Here is a 13,183-nt window from a genome sequence, read left to right as displayed (position 1 = left end):
AGGCCTCAGGCACACAAAGCTGAGGAGTGCAGAAAAAGGATATAATGACTAAAATAAACATTGTGTTAGCTGGACACTGGGGGAAAATTTGGAAAAGTACTGGCTGGATATTAGGAAAAAACTTTTTGAAAGGTACCAGCTGGATATTAGGAAAACATTTTTTACATTAAGAGCTGTTCAGCAGTGGAAGTGGCTGCCTAGGGAGCTGGTGAGCTCCCCCTCACTGGCAGTCTTCAAGCAGCAACTGGAGGAACACTTGTCAGGAATGCTTTAGGCCAGGGGTGTCGAACTCAATTGTTACGAGGGCCGGATATGATCTAAATGTCACTTGGTCAGGCAGGGCCATGTCTCGCCAGCCCAGATCGAGAGTTGGTGTGTGTGTGGATGCCTTGGATAAGAGCTCTCAAGGGGCTGGATCTGGCCTGGGGCCTTATGTGTGACACCCCTGCTTTAGGCCGATCCCGCATTGAGCGGAGGGTTGGACTAGATGTTCCTTATGGCCCCTTCCAACTCCATGATTCTATTACTCTTGTTATTGTTGTATTTATCTTTCTAACAAAATAACTACTATAGAAGAAGAAGAAGAAGTCTTTATATGCAAACTTTCTCTACCACTTAAGGCAAAATCAAATCGGCTTACAAAATTGTAGGGCCGAGAGAGCTCTTAATAGAACTGTAGCCAGCCCAAGGTCACCCAGCTGGCTTCATGTGTAGGAGTGAGGAAACCAACCTGGTTCACCAGATTAGCGTCCACCACTCATGTGGAGGAGTGGGAAATTGAACCCGGTTCTCCAGATCAGAGTCCACTGCTCCAAACCACCGCTCTTAACCACTACGCCACCCTGAGGAATTTACTCTGCAGAAATGTTTGTCAGTTTCAGCTCCTGACAGGTCCCTTCTTTGCAGGCAGAGTCACAGCAAGATGTGGATGTGGGGGAGGAAGGTGGCTGGTTGCTCATCGTCAGTGGTGTCACAAGCCTATTTGAAGAGGTGACCGTGATGTTCATGTCATGTAACTGCACTATGGACAACATTCCAGATTGCAACGGACCTGCTAACAGGGGGGATCGCATTTCCCCAACAATACCCTTGAAGTATGAGAGCTCAGAAAATACAATCTGCCCTTGAAAAGGAAGCATTTCCTTGAGGACAGATGCTTGGATTTCACCACAGTTGTGCATTTGCTACACTGATCGTCTGCGAAGGCCCATTATGCTTTGCACTGCCGGGGACGCCACTTGTTTTTGAAAGAATGCTCACCCAGATGCTCTTAATGCTCCTGTTCATGTGTCTGGGTTCATTTTACCCAATGCAATGAAATTAAAGGGCAGCCAAAGCCCTGAGTCTTTGCTCTTTGGTTTCCTCCCCTCTTAATTAACACCTCCACATCCCACCACCCCAAGAGGCTCTCGGAGTGGTCTCCAAAACCCCTGCGAAGCAACCAAATGCAATTTACAAATAGCAATAAAAAGCATTCTACAGAATCAGCAACCCAAACACATTTAAAGCCAGACAAGAAATGTTATTGCTGCATTCATGAGTCCTAAATGGAAGTCGGGTTTGTCTCAGATCATTGTGTCCTGCCCTATGACTACACTGTAAGATCATTATGACTGTCTGAGTTATATTTCTAGGCATTTTATTAATCCCATAACTCTTCATTTATACGATAACTGGAAGCTGAGTATTTTGTCTAGGTGCCCAGTATTTTATTCTTAACTCATACCTCAGAAACCTAGTAGTGCCTGGAAACAAGCTTAGAACCAATGGCAAAGGCTAACATTGTTTTTGCAGTAACCGTTTACATTGATAGTAGTTGGGGACAATGAGAAGGAAACCACCTTCCAGAGTGGCCATTTTCTCCTGGTGAAGAGATCTCTGTTACCTGGAGATCAATTGTAATAGCTGGAGGTCTCAAGCTACCACCTGGAGGTTGGCAACCTTATAGAGAAGAGATAAATGGTAGCTCTAGAAATCATCGGAAACTCTACCCAGAAGTGATGAAATGATGTCATATTGCCGTCACTGATTTTACATGGTCCCCCCCCACATGTCCCCATGCCTCAACCCTCCCACCGGTTGCCAGGCTCGGTCTGGCAACCCTAACTGCACCCATTTCCCCCCTGACCACTATTGTGATTCAGAAGAGGTTTGCTGATTTGCTAAATCAACGGAATGGTGACACTGAAAAAAATGACTGGACCAGAAGTCTAGTCAATTTCACTCTGTGAGAAGGAAAATGTTCTTGCAATGGTGAAAGGTTGCTGCTGGGGAAGCAGGTCACTGTGCAGAATTTTGAAGAGGTGGGCTGGCCATTTAACTTGCCACAAAAGTTCCTGGTGGGGGACTACCCTAGAGAAGCACTGGCAGCTAGGAGCAAGCTGAGACAAGTGACCCTTGAGACTTCAGGGATACTCGGCTCTGCTTCCTTCTGCGCTCTTTTAATGCCAGTCTGATAGGGTTGCCAACCTCCAGGTACTAGCTGGAGATCTCCTGCTATTACAACTGATCTCCAGCCGATAGAGATCACTTCACCTGGAAAAAGTGGCCGCTTTAGCAATCAGACTCTATGGCATTGAAGTCCCTCCCCTCCCCAAACCCCACCCTCCTCAGTCTCCGTCCCCAAACCCTCCCGCCGGTGGCAAAGAGGGACTTGGCAACCTTACAGTCTGACCTGGGGCTATATGAGCTCTCATAGGAAAGCTGCCTGATGGCAAGTCAGACCGTTGGTCCATCTAGCTCAGTAACATTGTCTACTATGGGAGCCAGCATGGTGTAGTGGTTCGCATGTCAGACTAGCATCTGGGAAACCCAGGTTAGAATCCCCACTCTGTCACGGAAGCTTGCTGGGTGACCGTGGGCCAGTCACACACTCTCAGCCTAACTATGGCTTTGTTGGGTAGAGTGTTGTATGCCGCTATGGGTCCCCATTAGGGTTGTCAGCTCCGGGTTGAGAAATACCTGGAGATTTTGGGGGTGGAGCCTGAGGAGGGCCTGAGGAGGGCGGAGTTTGGGGAGGGAATGTGTATATATTGCAATGTGTGAAGCTGCCTTTAGGTTGGGTGTGTGTGTGTGTTTGTGTAAAGTGCCTTCAAGTTGCAGCCGACTTATGGGGTTTTCGAGGCAAAAGACATTCAGAGGTGGTCTGCCATTGCCTGCCTCTGCGTGGGCTCAGAGAGTTCTGAGCGAACTGTGACTGGCCCAAGATACACAAAAGAAAAGAAACCATGAAATAAAACATTAAGGATTTTAATGGGGAGGGTCAAGGTGGACGCAGACAAAATAATTTGTCCACTGCTGCATGAAAGTAAGGATAAAGTAACCATTGTAGAAAAGAAAGCCAAGTTTCTAATTCATACAGCAGGCCTCTAAAATCTGGTTGCAAATATTTCTTCAAAGGAGATCTTTGCTATTATTATATATACAGCTTTTTATATAAATGATCCCTGCAGTCAGCGTCACAATCACTTAATGAAAACAGTGTTATTACACTATTGTCAAGGGAGCCTATTTTATTTGCATCAGAGAGTCTCGTATTTTTAAACAATGATTCATCAGCCCACAAAATACTTAACTGTTGTACTGAATTCACTGATTGTGATTTTTCCAGGCAAGAAAGGAATGTCATGGAGGAATGACTGACTGCTGTGCATTTGGCTGGCAAGTGCCCGCATAGCCAGCTGTTGCGGACAGATAGTCAGAGCAAACTCTTTACGGATACATAAATAAACAGCAAGGAACACTAGTCCTGGTACGATACATCCTAGAGTACTTTCAGCCAGTGCAGAAGCAGCTCAGGTTAGCCATCCTTTCATATCTGCCCAGGCAGGGTTGCCAACTGCCAGGTAGTAGGTGGAGATCTCCTGCTATTACAACTGATCTCCAGCCGATAGAGATCAGTTCACCTGGAGAAAAGTGGCTGCTTTGGCAATTGGACTCTATGGCATTGAAGTCCCTCCCCTCCCCAAACCCCTCCCTCTTCAGGCTCCGCCCAAAAATCTCCCGCTGGTGATGAAGAGGGACCTGGCAACCCTACTCCCAGGAGTTTGGAAGACAGAGTGGAAAGACTGGACTGATTCAGAAGATCAAAATCATGCTCACTACATAGGGTTGCCAGGTCCCTCTTCACCACCGGTGGGAGATTTTTGGGGTGGGGCCTGGGGAGGGCGGGGTTTGGGGAGGGGCTTCAATGCCATAGAGTCCAATTGCCCAAGGGGCCATTTTCTCCAGGGGAACTGATCTCTGTCAGCTGGAGATCAGTTGTAATAGCAGGAGATCTCCAGCTAGTACCTTGAGGTTGGGAACCCTAACACTACATCAGCCTAGCTGGTTTCTTGTATCTGTGTAGAAGAATGGGACTGTAGGTCTTCCTGCATCTTTGAAGGCGGTTGTCCTCTGCAGTACACAAAACTTTGTGAACATTTCTACCGACCAAGGTCCAAAATGCCTCCCAAATGCTGTTCCTGAAGGACAGGGGACCCCCAGGAACAGCATTTTGTCAGCCATTTTGGGCTGCACCGGGGGTGGGGTAGGGTTGCCAACCTCCAGGTACTAGCTGGAGATCTCCTGCTATTCCAACTGATCTCCAGCTGGTAGAGATCAATTCACCTGGAGAAAATGGCCGCTTTGGCATTTGGACTCAATGGCATTGAAGTCCCTCCCCTCTCCAAACCCCTCCCTCCTCAGGCTCCGACCTGGCAACCCTAGTTGGGGGGGGGGGAGCAGAAAAGGACAGACACCCATCCTCCTGCGAAAGAGTTCAGCTGGATTCAAACCATAGGCTGAGCATCATGATCGTTCCCAGATAGATTCCATATGCACCTCTGGTTTTGAGCAATGGACCCTGAACCAAATCCATCATGGCTGAATTCAGTACAGGCATACCTCATTTTCGAGCAAGTCTATCGGCGCCAGTTTTCCAACAGCATGTGCTCGCTTTGTGTGTCACATTTTGGTAATCCTCACAATATTTCAAACATTTTCATTATTATTACAGTACTTAAAAAAAAAACACCATAATGCTGTTGCACACTTAATAGACTACAGGATAGTGTAAACATAACTTTTATATGCACTGGGAAACCAAAATATCCACGTGACTTGCTTTATTGCGACATTCACTTTATTGCGGAACTGAACCTGCAATATCTCCAAGGGATGCCTGTATGGTGTTCTGGTGGCCTAAATCTACAATAATGCACTTGAGATTATTTGCTAAAGTTAACTGCATTATCTGAAACGAGGGTTGTGCCTTAGTATTGATTATGCAGCAAATTTTTATTTAGAACAGAAGCATGTTCAAACTCTACAAGTTTACCATTTCTTCTGGGAAAGAAAACCACCACCACTGTTATAAATGCTGCTAAACCTGCAATTGATTTTTAACAGAGTTCACCACAACAAAAAATCATTTCAGCAGATCAGTCATGCAAGTAAAAGGTCACGCAGCTGCAACCCCACTATGATGTAGTTGCAGTCCTATGCCCAAACAGCAGCAAAATCAGAGGCACAAGTAACGTGGGTGAAAAGCCCCAGTGTAGAACCACAACACTCATATATTATTCCTGGTATTATTCCTCCGTCATTCAACAGATAGGGGGAAATAATGTGATTACTGGGACAATACTCACCCATTCGGGAGTTACAGCTGAACTCTATTTATTTGTTTTAGCAAATTGTGATGGCCAATGGCTATATACAATAAAATTTTCATTAATTAGTTCAGTTGAACTCTGTCCACAATTACTATTGAGATCCTGTAAAGAAGAAGTGTTTTCCCAGCTCAAGGGTGTTTGCTCAGAGGTACCAGTAGGTGGCATGGAGTGTTTGGTGCTCATGCTCAAAGATGGCCAGGCTTCCCATTAATTACCAATGGATGGTTGGAACTGACCTTCATTTGGGGATTTATGGCCTATGACCTTCCACCTTCTTTCCGCAGTGCATATTCTTACACCATGGCCTCAGTGTAGGGGATGTTGTTCTAACCTGGGACGTAAGGAAGGGGTGTAAAAGCCATTTTCCCTATATGGTTTTTCTGTTTTTCAAGGGAAGAGAGGAAGGCATTTTGCAGTCTTGCATGTATCAGTGCTCTGCACCTCTTAAGGGGCTTGGAATGAGGTCCAGAGGGGGGTGAGGAGCTATGGCTGCTAGGGTTGCCAGGTCCCTCTTTGTCACCGGCAGGAGGTTTTTTGGGTGGAGCCTGAGGAGGGCGGGGTTTGGGGAGGGGAGGGACTTCAGTGCCATAGAGCCCAATTGCCAAAGTAGCCATTTTCTCCAGGGGAACTCGCCTCTTTCGGCTGGAGATCAGTTGTAATAACAGGAGATCTCCAGCTAGTGCTTTGAGGTTGGCAACCCTACTATCATTCAATCCTTATTTCCTTAGGGGTTAGAAGATGCAAGTGGGAACTTTATTGTGGTGTAATGGCACTTGGAGCAAACCACAGACAGCCAAGGCTTCACAGCAAGGCTTCACCCCCAAAACCTCCTGCAAGTGATGAAGAGGGACCTGGCAACCCCATAAGAACATAAGAAAAGCCCTGCTGGATCAGACCAAGGCCCATCAAGTCCAGCAGTCTGTTCACACAGTGGCCAACCAGGTGCCTCTAGGAAGCCACAAACAAGACAACTGCAGCAGCACCATCCTGCCTGTGTTCCACCGCACCCAAAATTATAGGCATGCTCCTCTGATACTAGAGAGAATAGGTATGCAGCATGACTAGTATCCATTCTAACTACTAGCCATGAATACCCCTCTCCTCCATGAATATGTCCACTCCCCTCTTAAAGCCCTCCAAGCTGGCAGCCATCACCATATCCTGGGGCAGGGAGTTCCACAATTTAACTATGCGTTGTGTGAAAAAATACTTCCTTTTATCTGTTTTGAATCTCTCGCCCTCCAGCTTTAGCAGATGATCCCGTATTCTAGTATTATGGGAGAGGGAGAAAAACTTCTCCCTGTCCACTCTCTCCAAACCATGCATAATTTTATAGACCTCTATCATGTCTCCCCTTAGCCGCCTTCTTTCCAAGCTAAACAACCCTAAGTGTCCTAACCGCTCCCCATAGGACAGTTGGTCTAGTCCCCTAATCATTTTGGTTGCTCTTTTCTGCACATTCTCAAGCTCTGTAATATCCTTTTTTAGGTGTGGTGACCAGAACTGTACACAGTATTCCAAGTGTGGTCTCACCATAGATTTGTACAAGGGCAGTATGATATCAGCAGTTTTATTTTCTATTCCTCGTCTAATTATGGCCAGCATAGAATTTGCCTTTTTTACAGCAGCCGTACACTGGGTTGACATCTTCATTGAGCTATCCACTACCACCCCAAGATCCCTTTCTTGGTCTGTCGCTGCCAGCACAGACCCCATCAGTGTATATGTGAAGTTGGGATTTTTTGCCCCAACTCCAAGTCTTGTGCCTCGATGCATGAGATCTGTTTTTCCTACGTCAGTCTTATATCCTTGGAGGTATGCTGAGGTTGTCTGCAGTTAGCTGGAACCCAGTTTTTCACTGCAGCCCTGGAAGCAAAATGGTTCAGGAAATGAAGGGACAGTTTTAACACCCAGGAACCAGTAGATTTAGTCCAGGAGAAGTGGAGTCAGTGTATGGAGGTTAGCAGTGGAGGGAGTCTGTTTGCTGGGCAGAGGGATAACATTTCCTGGGCTTTTATCACCTTGTATAAGTAATTGACCTGGATAACCCCAGGTATAGTTGTGCATATCGATATACCCAAACCAAAAATAAACCCAAAATTAGCCATTTTGGCAATATTTGGGTTTTGGATTGACAGAATACCAAAACCTGGGAATTTGCCCGATGCCGAATAGGCAATTCCCGAAAATGCCAAATAATTATTCGCTTTTGCTCCGATGCATGGCTCTGGCCCCAGGCTTGCCCGATCTCATCAGTTCTCAGAAGCTAAGCAGGGTCGACCCTGGTTAGTATTTGGATGGGCAACCTCCAAGGAATACCAGGGTCATGACACATAGGCGGGCAATGGCAGACCACCTCCAAAAGCCTTGAAAACCCTACAGGGGCGCAGTAAGTAAGTACTGACTTGACAGTACACACACACCTAAGTAATTGAAAATTATGTATGTGAAAGGTTAATTGCTAAAGGAGGGATTAAATTTAGTATGGCTGGATTTACTATCGGAATCATACTGCCATATTGTAAATAAGTGCCATCAAGTAGCAACCAATTTATGGCGACCCCAGCAAGGGGCTGTCCAGGCAAGTGAGAAGCAGAGGTGGTTTGACATTGCCTTCCTCTGCAGAGCTGCTCTTGGTGGTCTCCCTTCCAAATTCCAATAACCGCTTAGCTTCTGAGATCTGACGAGATCATGCTACACCATGCTGCCTTCCCTCCCATATTGTTATTGCGGGGCTGTATTCCTCAAGCTGAAGATTGTAGCCTGGTTTTTGCGATGTCCCATTTGTTCCTTTTTACAAGAGGAGTGTTCGTGGGAAGAATCAGTACTGTGATGGATTGGAGACTTTGGACTTGACTCACCACAAATCGTTGCAAAAACCAGTTACTTAACTGAATTTATAGGCATTATCTGTTGCAAGTTTCTGTTCTGCGATGCACCTGCATGTTGACTTACATAAATCTTGTCGTATTGTTCTGTTTGTTGGAGAGTTCTGACATATTTAACTTACATTGTCTGGAAAGGCCTGTTCCTGATGTAGCCTCATAGGACTCACAAAGGCAGAGGTTACACAGTCATCAGAGGATCTTTATTGAGTGGGAGTGTTTTAATTTATACTACCTGTTGCAGTAGGGTTGCCAGGTCACTCTTCGCCACCGGTGGGAGGTTTTTGGGAGCCTGAGGAGGGCGGAGTTTGGGGAGGGGAGGGATTTCAATGCCATAGACTCCAACTGCCAAAAAGGCCATTTTTTTCCTTGTGAACTGATTCTATCGGCTGGTGATCAGTTGTAATAGCAGGAGATTTCCGGCTAGTACTTGGAACTTACTTCTGAGCAGACATTTTTATTAATTCAGAAAATGTATATTCTAATTTTTAAAACTTTCATGAGTTTACCTGCTTACAGCAAGGTTTGATAGATGAGCTAAAACCTTCCAGGGATAGGTGGGTAATAAATATTTTGAAAGAAAAACTGTGTGGCTTATTGGGAAGTGAAAGTACTTGCTTATCTTCAAAATTTAGCAACTATTTCATTTAATATTTTATATATAGTACAATCAGACTTCAATTTAAAAAAAAAAGATTGCTTATCAGATAATGAAATTCTAACTGTGGTCAAATCATTCAAAAATTAAGGGCCACGATTAAATTGGAAGTAACTACAGTCTTGTCTGAAGCATAATTATATTCTTTCCCTTGACATTTCCACAGCGGAAATGAAAAAAAATAAAATAAAGTGATGTCAGAATCGCACTATTTCAATCGCACAACTCCAGTCTGCCTTCAAACAATAATGGGGGGGGGGGCAAGTGTCACAGGAGGAAGAAAGTCAGGGAAATTCTTTGAAGCAAATTTCATGAGTGAGGATGATGCAAATAAGCTGGTTTTATATCCAAGCAGAAGGAAACAAAATTGTATTTTTTCAGGGCTCAGCCCCTCCAAAAGTAAATATAATTAAGGGAGGGGCAGATCAGTCTTGAAACCTTTCAGCTAAATCTGTTTTTTGTGTGTGCAATAAGGAGGACATGTTACTGCTTGGTTGTTTATATAATCCCTGCACTTTCCCTGGAGTTTGTGATTCTGTTATGCGGCTTGGGAAATTTGGAGGCGGTGCCTGGAGAAGACAAAGGGTGGAGTAGGGTTACCTGGTCCTTCTTCACCACCGGCGGGAGGTTTTTGGGGTGGAGCCTGAGGAGGGCGGGGTTTGGGGAGGGGAAGGACTTCAATGCCACAGAGTCCAATTGCCAAAGTGGGCATTTTCTCCAGGGGAACTGATCTCTATCAGCTGGAGATCAGTTGTAATAGCAGGAGATCTCCAGCTAGTACCTGGAGAATGGCAACCCTAAGGTGGAGAGAGGAGGGAGCTCATCCAGGATGTGACACCATAGAGTTCACCCTCCAAAGCAGCCACCAGGGGTGGTCTTAGCCACTGGGCAACAAGGACAGTTTCCTGGAGCCTCATGCTTGGGGGGGGGCATCTGCCCACAGCCCTGCCTCCCAGTAGAGGGGGTAAGAAAGAAAAAACAGGTGCCCATCATGTTCAAGGCCCAGGCCTCCAACTGGCAACAGCCTAGGGTTGCCAGGCCCCTCTTCGCCACTGGTGGGAGGTTTTTGGGGCGGAGCTTGAGGAGGGCGCGATTTGGGGAGGAAAGGGACTTCAATGCCATAGAGCCCAATTGCCAAAGTGGCCACAACTAGGTTGGCAACCCTACAACAGCCACTTATGCCAGCCTTGTCCAGGGTATGGGCAGCTGGCCAGGGTTGCCAGCTCCGGGTTGGGAAATACCTTGAGGTTTTGGGGACAGAGCCTGAGGAGGGCAGGGTTTGGAGAGGGGAGGGACTTCAACGCCATAGAGTCCAATTGCCAAAGGAGCCATTTGTTCCAGGGGAAGTGATCTCTGACGCCTGGAGATCAGTTGTAATAGCGGGAGATCTCCAGGCCCCACCTGGCAGTTGGCATCCCTACAGCTGGCTCATGACAGTGGCCACTTGTGCCTCACCTACCGAGGGTTCAGGCGGCCAGCTTTTGGTGGTGAGTCTGGCCTAAGGTTGCCAACCTCCAGGTACTAGCTGGAGATCTCCTGCTATTACAACTGATCTCCAACCGATAGAGATCAGTTCACCTGGAGAAAATGGCCACATTGGCAATTGGACTCTAGGGGGTTGAAGCCCCTCCCCACCCCAAACCCCCCCCCTCCTCAGGCTCTGCCCCAAAAACCTCCCACCGGTGGTGAAGAGGGACCTGGCAACCCTAGTCTGGTCTGCTTGCGTGGGGTGAGGGACACTCCTTGCTTGGCCCCACCAGGGGGGTGATGATGAGAGCAGTGATTCTGGGGCCCCACCCTAGACTTTTGCCAAGGGCCCCAGAATCGGCAAAACCACCCCAGGCCGCCATTTCTTCCTGGGGAACTGATCTCTGTAGTCGAGGAGCACTCCAGGCCCCACCAAGAACTTCGTAATCCCAGTTCCAATAGTCTGGAACAAAAAGGACCTGGATGTTGATTTCTATAGTACACGTTTAATCAGCTGCTGTTTTAAAATGCGGAAGAATGGCTTTATTCTGATGTTTCGGTCCATCTGGTTATTTATTTATTTATTTATTTATTTTAAAAAAATTTTTGATTCAATTGTATTTTTATTTGTTTTGTTTAGTGTTGTTAGCTGCCCCAGGAAAAGTCTGGAGAGTACAGGCTATAATGCCTTTAAATAAGCAAACAGAAAATCAACATCCCTAGGTCTTAATTCACTCGAAGTGTTCTATATACTGGATTGCCATTCTGCTAGCGTTTTAACAGTAACACAGGCACAACAGCTTTTCTGTTGGTGTGTAGGTACCTGTGGTTTAGTCTCATTCCAAAAATAAACCACTGTGAAACAAGATTATTATTATGAACAAGTTATCAGGCACCTCAGTCCAAAGTCCATGCATAATTTGGTTATGGCTTGTTCATTGCACATTGTACAAGGAAGATTTGCCGATTATTTTTATGAGGACTGAGGGGCTCTAGTTTGCATATAAGAGCAGGTTCTTCATTATGACTCCGCTGCAGAAGAACAGCTATTGGCAGGTTACATAACATGAGTACATAAGAGGTGCCCTCTGGGTGGACTAGAGGTCCATCTAGTCCAGCTTCCTGCTTTACACAGCAGCCAAACAGTTGCCCAAAGGCCAAGGCCTACCCTTGACGTTGCTTCCTAGCACTGGTATTCAGCAATTTGCTTCCTCTATATATGGAAGTTCTCTTTAGCTCCCATGGGTAGTAGCCATTGATAGACTATTCCTCCACAAATCTATACAATCCCCTTTTAAACCATCTATGCTAGTGGCTATCACTACATGCACTGCTAGTTAGAACAGTTAGTTAGAATTTTTATTTGCTGCCTCTCCCCCTGTTGTGAACTAAAGAATTCACAACAATTTAATACAATGCCAAATACATGTGTGTATATGAATGTGTGTGTGTGTATAGACACACACACAATTAAATATACATAGGTAAATAGGGTTGCCAATTCCTGGTTGGGAAATGCCTGGAGATTTTGGGGGTGGAGCCTGAGGAGGACGGGGTTTGGGGAGGGGAGGGACTTCAATGTCATAGAGTCCAATTGCCAAAGCGGCCATTTTCTCCAGAGGAACTGATCTCTATCAGCTGGAAATCAGTTGTAATAGCAGGAGATTTATCATGTCCTCCCTCTGCTTCCCGGTTTTGGCCGGGAAGAGAGCGGGTTATAAATCTAATAAAATTAAAATAAAAATAAAGTCATTTTTTTTCTTAACTGAAAAATCCCAGACTCTTTAGTGTTTCTTAATGGGGAGATATAGTGACCAGAATTATACATAGTATTCCAAATGAGTCCATAGCATAGATCTATATTGGGACGTTACAATAATAGCTGTTTTATTTTCAGTTCCTTTCCTAAGAACCCCTAGCATGGAATTTGCATTATTTCTACCACTGCCACGCACTGAGTTGACATTTTTATCAAGCTGTCCCCTACAATCCGAAGATCTCTTTCCCTCTCAGCTCCTGCCATCAGCATATATTTAAAGATTTTCTTTTGCTCCCATGTGCATTACCTTTCATTGGCTGCACCGTTGCTCATTCACCCTATCCAGAGTCATCCTCTTGGGCCAAAAACGCATGGTCCCTTAACCCACTTTATTCCCCATTTCCACCAGGATCAAATTGACCCGGGCTGGGGGAAAATTGTATGCATTACCTTGAAAAGCAGGGACGAAACTGTGTGCGAATCCATTCATGTAAACAGAAAATGCGGGAGACGTGCACAGTTCCTGTTTAGCTTGCAACACCCCCGCCCCCGGTGATTGGTCATTTCCCGGGGCAGAGAAGGCCCTCATTGGTCAATTGGAAACCACCAATCACCAGGGGCGTGGGATGTGTGCCAAACTAAACAGGAACTTCATGTCTCCCGTATTTTCTGTTTACATGGATTGATTGGCACAGTTTCATCCCTGCTTTTCAAGGTAATGCGTACAATTCCCCCCACCCAGCCCGGGTAAATTTGATCC

This window comes from Euleptes europaea, chromosome 3 (genome assembly GCF_029931775.1).
Source record: "Euleptes europaea isolate rEulEur1 chromosome 3, rEulEur1.hap1, whole genome shotgun sequence".
Classification (NCBI taxonomy): Eukaryota; Metazoa; Chordata; class Lepidosauria; order Squamata; family Sphaerodactylidae; genus Euleptes; species Euleptes europaea.
Note: the sequence above shows the minus strand (reverse complement) of the source record.